Raw genomic sequence first — 8690 nt, forward strand, 5'->3', positions numbered from 1 at the left:
AAACTGCACCACTCAACATTGTTAGTGTACATAATGGATGGTTAACCATCTTACCATTGAATTTGCTAACATGGTTTGCGAGCTAAGATGATGCAAACCAAAACACAATCTACCAACATTGAAACTTAGAAATGGGTCGAGGAAAATGTTGTAACACATTATATTAATGAGGATCCAAAGTTGAAGGATGAATTTCACAAATCAACAGGTGACCCAATGGGTGGCAAACAAGCCTCAAACCAACTAAAAGATCAACCACACAAAAAAGGGATCTGGAACCTCAAAAACCAAACAAAGCCAAGGAGAAGCAAAAGGTGGAGGTTTCAAAAAGCTCAAATGAGGATAGGAAAATCAAAATAGTAGATCACCAAAGGGACTTAAGCTATCTCTCAATGCGGGAACATCCGCTACACACAAGAAACATCAAAACTTCCATGTAAAACTATTGATGTTGATACCCAAAAACTAGTTCTTTTTTTGCAAGCACACAAAGAGATTGGGATGCAAGTGCTACATAGAGGAACACAAATAGAGACCCAAAATAAAACTTTGCCACCACATGGCAAAACAAGGTATTGGAAGCACATACACCCTTCCAACTAAATGAAGAAGAATTGACTCCAACTAATAATTCCAAGGATGAAATGTGGTTGAATGGGACCGATTCACCCCACCATTGACTCCTCCGTATTGACTTCCCAAATTTTCACACTAGAGAAACAAGACCAAATTGACGATTATCAATTTGGTCTTCCCTATCGACTTCCCAAATTTTCACACTAGAGAAACAAGACCAAATTGACTCCTCCCTATCGACTTCCCAAATTTTCACACTAGAGAAACAAGACCAAATTGATGATTATCAATTTCCTTTCAAAATGAGCCAAATTTGCTAAGTGAAATTCAATCCCCAAGACAAGAAAACTAGAGAGAACTCAAGGTGTTGTACGGAGGCAGAACAATGTCATTGGCTTATTACAAAGCTAATAGCAAATGAAACTGAAAGTGTCTGGATGCAAATAAGGAAAAACTTTCAACATAACCAATGGGAAGGGATAAACAATATGCATCTTTGTACACAATTAGTGTTGTGGACCGTGGCAATGACCTTCAAATCCTTGATCAACCCTCGATGGATAAATGTAGACTTGAAAGTGCGGTAGGAGAATATGAGTTATGAGGACTGAAGATCAAATGAGTGAATCTAGAAGTGAATGAGAATCATTCACCAAGACATCTATGCTACCTCTTGAAGATCCAATCAACATTTGGCTAGATTTCCTAGTGGGCAAAGACTTTCAATAAAAATAATTAGTGATTAGCCTCAATGCTACTCACAATATTGTTTTGGGAAGAATTTGGGCATCTTTAGGCCAAATCCCACTCATTCCTAGAAAAATGAACGTGGTTTGAAGACCTTGAAGTCTGGGGTTAGCATCGAATGTGAATTTCAAGTTACTCTTGAAGAGGTTGTCCTTGGTGGTGGTGATCAACACCTCGTACTCCACTGATGAAAGTAAGCAGACCATCTTCTTAGAAACCGGTGAAACATACTTCACATTACTCTTACAACCAGCCAAACCCTTGTGCCTAAAAGTGATATTGTAGAGTCTGAACTCATCTTGCCAAAGCTAAAATAGCTAGAAGCTCAACAACTTGAAGCTTTAGAATCTAAAACTCTAGAACCTAAACCATTTAAATGGATTCCTTGAATAGAAATTGGCTTTCAAATGATCTTGGGAGTCAAAACCATCCAATCTCAAATCTATCATTACACACAACACAATCTCATGACATATAAGCTATGGCATTGCATAGGCGAGCAAAACTTGTAGGCTCATGAATGGATTCCCTGGACTGACACTCAAGGTATACCATGTCTAGGACGTTTTGAATGCATAATTTATGTGGAGTATAACCCCTTGAAATGTAAGATTTGTGTGCTAGAATATGTGCTGGAAGTGGATTTTATGCCAAGAAGGGATTGGGCTACCTTAGTACAAGCTATACCAAACTTGGTCAGCCAAACATGTGCCATGAAGATTTCTACCAAAGAAATGGTGGTGCCATTCTATGACCAGGATGAAATAACACTCAACGCTCTTTATGACCTTGTTCAAAAGATATAATAGCCTCTACATCATAAACAACTCTTGATGAAGACCCATCTTCTCCATCAAATATCTTGTGTTGAACTCTCTAAATCAACCATATCCCCAAAGAAGGAACCAGTCCAAAATCTAGATATTCAGAGTCCTCAAATTGTAAATATCCTCGGCGGAAGGTGGCCATTCCATTACACCAAAGGCTAGGACTATATCTTTTGAAGGAAGAGTTTCCTAGGATACAACCGCTATGTCTGAAGAACCTCTTCTAGAATGTCACCAAGGAATTGCCAAAATCTTAAAATCACAAAACCTCGCCTACAAATACCACTCCTAAAAACAATTCCCAATCACCACTTATGGCTCCAATGGTCAAACCTACATCTAACAAAGAACCCAAGGATGAAAATTCTACTCCAAGAAAAAATCCTTGATAGACATCACCAAAAAAAGGAAAGACACACCAAGGGATCCTCATCATCAATAGCCCCTCTATTGACACCTCCACAACCCTTGACCACACCAACCAAGGTTATCACTGCCAGTTGACAAATGAAAAGCTATCATTGTGTCCTCATCAATGACAACCCCTCTTGCCAAAGTCCCAAAATTTACAATAGCAAACAAGATTTGGAATTGTATGATAAAATTCATACAAATTGATATTCAAACTGAAATTCGTAAATTGGTAATTGGGTCTTTAGATGGAAGTACCGCAATTGTATGGAATCCCTGACTTGCTTGAGGCCTAGACATGATGGTATTTACCTTATAGTTCCAAGGACCGTGACTACCCGTATATACCGAGGATATAACTGCAGCTCTTTACTGGCAGTATATACGAGTAAATCTAAGACTTGAAATTATAAGCATTAATACTATTCAAATGATGAATTTGAATGTGGTTGATATGATTTTAAATGATTCTGGTTAAGAACTGATGAGTTGATTTGGATTCTGATTGAAAAATGAAGATTCCTGAATTTTGGTTGAAATGTAATAAACTAAGCAAAACCACAATGAGGATGAATGGGACGAGTCCCTGTGATGATGTTCGTAGCTGGAATGACGTTAATGACTTCAGCAAATCACTATGAGATTAGTGGATTGTGCTAGCAGATTGCTGCTATTAACACTTGACCCAATGGATCAAGTTAAGGGATGTCAAATTAGAAATCTGTATAATTGAAAATTTCCATGAAGGACTGCTCAGCTAAAAATTTTGGTCTAATGGACCATTATTATGATAAGGATTTGAATGTTTACGATCTGAGTGAATTATTATCTGATGATGAGTTTTATACAAGGGATCTTTATCCCAGGATTCTGTTGGGTTCACCAAACTCTAAAAACCCCAGAATTAGTTGGATCTTAAGGAAAAGAGTTCTCCTCTAATTTTGCGAGATGAGGACATCTCGCATTTTTTAAGTGGGGTATGATGTAAGATTCATCCCTTCGGCTTTTGAGGTGTGCAGGTGTAAGAACCTCCCTTTCTAATCTTATAATTATTCCCCTCTCTGAAATAAAAGAAAGATCCTCTTTTACCCTATTTTGGCCTACAGAGAGAAAATGTCTAGAGGGAGGTAATTCAAAATTGAGATATTTTTGGATATAAAAATCCTCCTAGTGTCTAAAATGGTTTCCCCTGAAACAGATACTCAAAAATAAATTTCCAATGTGCAATTGGAATAAATTGAAATCATGTAAAAAGGACCTTAGCCTAAGGGTCCAGATTTTCTAAAATTTTTGAATTAAGGTTCCTATGGACCAATCAGATTAATCCAAATGTAGGGAGGAGATAAATGGAAGAATAAAAGAAAATCCCCCAAAAATGAGTAAATGCTCACATAAGATGAAGAGTTGACTAAGAACAAGGTTATTAGTTAAAAAGGAAGAGATGTTAGAAGAAATGATGCATTTTTGACACCTCAGTGTGGGGAATTTTCCTCATGAAGGAGGCGCCTATTTCACATGTGTGGTTGAGTTTTAAGCTCACAAATAATGAGATATTTTCATCTCTCCTCTCTCCTGCTTCAACTAGATCCAAAAAGTAAGCTAAACTGACCTAAAAATGGTCAAAAATTGACCAAACTGATCTGGAAAATTCTAGAATCAGTTTGCTTGGTTAGAGGCTCACTTTTTCCTATAAATGAAGCCTCCCCTTTGTAAATGGTTAATAGTGTTTTATACACTATTACTCTACTCCTCCCCAAAGCCAAAAACGGTGAATTCATTGATAATTCATTTGTTTTTTACCATTTCCTCTTCAAAAGAATTGATGGCCACTCTTGTTGCAAGAGTAGATCCCTCAAACCATTAAGCCAAAGGAAAGCTCACAAAACTCCTAGTAAGTTAGAAATTCTACTTTTTTTTATTTTTGCTTTCTTTAAAATGAAAATGGATGTTATGCCTTGCTGGAAAGGCTTTCCCCCTTCTCTTCATTATTGAATTCAGCCTTTTTCTTTATCCTAGATGTGTAATCAAATTGATGGAATTAAACTTTTCGTATTGTTTACTCTTAATAAAGTGGAAATTGATTAGATTAGAATGATTTAAATCATCTTGGATAATTTCTAGTAAATTTTAGAGTGAAAATTTTGAAAAATGGTCAGCCATACAAAGGAGGTTATGGCAAAATTTTCTTAAATTTAGTGAAGTAAGTTTTATCTTTTTATTATTCAAAAAGAGTAATCCCCACCGCTTGTGTATTCTAAAAGTGTTATTTTTATTCTATGCATAGAAAAATGCATATTAGAAATATTTTTATTATAAAAGTGTAATTTTCATTAGAATTAATTTCTATGCATAGAAAGATGCATATTGGGAATATTTTGATTATAAAAGTGTTACTTTCATCAAAATTGATTTTTATGCATAAATAGATGCATAAAAGATTTTTTTTATTATAAAAGTGTTACTTTCATTAAAATTAAATTTATGCATAAATAGATGCATAAAAGAATTTTTTTATTATAAAAGCATTACGCTCATCAATTTTGATTTTATGCATAGAAAGATGCATAAAGAAATTTATTTTTATTTCAAAAGAGTTATTCTCATCAATTTTGATTTTATACATAGAAAGATGAATAAAGAAATTTATTTTTATTTCAAAAGAGTTATTCTCATCAATTTTGATTTTATGCATAGAAAGATAAATAAAGAAATTTCTTTTTATTTCAAAAGTGTTATTCTCATCAATTTTGATTTTATGCATAGCAAGATGCATAAAGAAATTTATTTTTATTTCAAAAGAGTTATTCTCATTGATTTTCATTTTATGCATAGAAAGATGCATAAAGAAATTTATTTTTATTTCAAAAGAGTCTCTCATTATTTTTGATTTTATGCATAGAAAGATGCATAAGGAAATTTATTTGTATTTCAAAAGTGTTATTCTCATCAAATTTTGATTTTTTGCATAGAAAGATGCATAAAGAAATTTATTTTTATTTCAAAAGAGTTATTCTCATTAAAATTGAATTTATGCATAGAAAGATGCATAAAAGATTCATTTTTATTTCGAAAGTGTTATTCTCCTTCAAATTGAATTTATGCATAAATAGATGCATAAACGGATTTTTATAAAAGTTTTATTTCCGACTGAAGTTGTTCTTATGCATAAATAGATGCGTAAAGAATCTTTATATCAAAAATAAGAATTCTCTTACATTTGATAAATAGATGTGATAAGATGTGATATGAATCAGATAGATGAGAATGAATAGAGAATGGATGTGGTGAGAATAGAAGTGATGAGAATGAGAGGTAAATAGATGTGATGATATGTGATGCAAATCAGATAGATAGGAATGAATGGATGGATGCGACGAGAATAGGAGTGACGAGAATATGAGGTGAATAGATGTGATGAGATGTAATGCGAATCAGATAGATGGGAATGAATGGATGGATGGATGTGATGAGAATAGATGTGATGAGAATGAGAGGTAAATAGATGTGATGAGATGGAATGCGAATCAGATAGATGGGAAAAAATGGATGGATGGATGTGATGAGATGGGATGCGAATCAGATAGATGGGAAAAAATGGATGGATGGATGTGATAAGAATAGAAGTGATGAGAATGAGAGGTAAATAGATGTGATGAGATGTGATGTGAATCAGATAAATGTGAATGAATAGATGAGATGTGATGTCATGTGAATCAGGATATGTAAATGAATGATATAGGATGTGAATGAATGTGTTGGCATGTGAATCGCGATGTGAATGAATGATATAGCATGTGAATGAATGTGTTAGCATGTGAATCAGGATGTGAATGAATGATATAGGATGTGAATAAATGTGATAGCATGTGAATCAGGATGTGAATGAATGATAAGGGATGTGATGTGATGTGATGTGAATCGGGATGTGAATGAACGATAAGGGAGGTGAATGAATGTGTGAGCATGTGAATCGGGATGTGAATGAATGAGATGTGATGTGAAATGGATGTGATAAGATGCGATGTAAACTGGATAGATGTTAATGTATGTGAAGTGATGAGATGTATGGGTAGATGCAAGTGGATGAGATCTGATGAGGCCCAAATGAGGAAATAAGTGATGAGATAGAAAAAGATGTGATTAGATGAGAATGGGAATACTTATGAAATGAATGTGAGATAGAAAAAGATGTGATTAGATGAGAATGGGAATACTTATGAAATGAATGTGGATGGTGTGGATTGACGTGTGGATAATGTGGATTGATGTGGATGGATGTATGGATGATGTGGATTGTCGTGTGAATTGATGTGGATGGATGTATGGAAGATGTGGATGGATGTGTGGATAATGTGGATTGACGTGAATGGATGTATGGATAATGTGGATTGATGTGGATGGATGTATGGATGATGTGGATTGATGTGGATGATGTGGATGGATGTATGGATGATGTGGGTTGATGTGTGGATAATGTGGATTGACGTGAATGGATGAGTGGATAATGTGGATTGATGTGGATGGATGTATGAATGATGTGGATTGATGTGTGGGTAATGTGGATTGACGTGAATGGATGTATGGATGATGGGGTTGATGTGTGGATAATGTGGATTGGCGTGAATAGATGTATGAATGATGTGGATTGATGTGTGGATAATGTGGATTGATGTGGATGGATGTATGGATGATGTGGATTGATGTGGATGGATATATGGAAGATGTGGATGGATGTGTGGATAATGTGGATGGATGTATGGATGATGTGGATTGATGTGGATGGATGTATGGATGATGTGGATTGATGTGTGGATGATGCGATTGGATGTGATTTGATGTGGGAATGATGTGATGTGATAGGGATCGATGAAAAAAAAGAAATTGTGAAAAGATGAGAAAAGATGAGGACTAATGTGAAAGGATGTGGAGTGATGGGAAAAGATGGAAATATTGTTGGAACTGTATTTGTATGTGAAATCTGTTTTTAAATGACTGTTTTATGTCAAGAATGCTAGGGAAGCATTTTGACCGTCTTGTGAATGAGATCGTGGAGACCTATCTGTTAAAGTTGCAACTACTCACGGAGAGTCAACGGAGGACATCTCGCGTAGCAAGGTTGGCCAAGGTCTTGACCAGCCTCAGTTTGATTTAAATGGTGAGCTTCCGGTACATTGGATGAGGGACCAAGGAAGCGGCCTATGAATGAAGCGCTAGGTGACCTGCGAAGGATCCTAGAGTGTGCTGACCATACGGTGCTCGGGCTCTGGGTCACCGAAGATACCCACACATATGTCGCGGAAGTATTGGAACAAGGAGTAAGAGTTGTTTTCTGAATTCGGGCATGGATCTGGTTGATTGACCTTGCTGGTCCTCAATGCATGAGTCCATGGCTCTTTTATATGGATCTGTTGGTTGATCTTGCTGATCTTCAACAGAGACTCCATTTTTGTTAAAGTGTATACTTGCCGGTTATTACTATGAGTTAGGAACTATCGAAAAGGCCCCTGAGTGGACAGGGGGTGAGCATTCTCGTTGCCAATGATGCCATAGGTACACCGATGAAGAAATATTTGGAAATAAAGATTCAATTGGATAATTAGAGGATTATGATCAGTGACACTATGGTTTCATTAAATGATTGTTTTAAAGACTGTTGAATCTATGCAAAAGGCAATTTTATATTGGGTGTGTAAGTGGTGTGACTAGTTTTAAGTTTGCATGAATATCCGGCTAGGGGGCCTAATTGGATCCCATCACTACAGTGGTTGGTGGGCGGTTAGCTAACCCATGGGATTGGATGGGGTTAGGCTGGACTGATGGATCCCTAAATTGAGACTCAATTCTATTCTGGTTCGATATATGAAGTAAATCCCGAACAAAAATTGTTCTATAGAAAAGAATCAACGGTTGTGTCTCTCAATGAGGAAAAAAGCATTGGTCTCTATGATCCAAGTACAATCTTTTCCCTGATCTGACTATGGGACTTATGGGTTCGGTCAAATCAGTTCAGTTAGTTAAGGCTTTTGACTACGTTAGAGAAAAGTTATCCTGGGACAATCTTTTTCCTGATCTGACTATGGGACTTATGGGTACGGTCAAATCAGTTCAGTTAGTTAAGGCTTTTGACTA

This window comes from Cibotium barometz, chromosome 29, assembly GCF_041138505.1.
Source record: "Cibotium barometz isolate CiBa-2024 chromosome 29, ASM4113850v1, whole genome shotgun sequence".
NCBI lineage: Eukaryota > Viridiplantae > Streptophyta > Polypodiopsida > Cyatheales > Cibotiaceae > Cibotium > Cibotium barometz.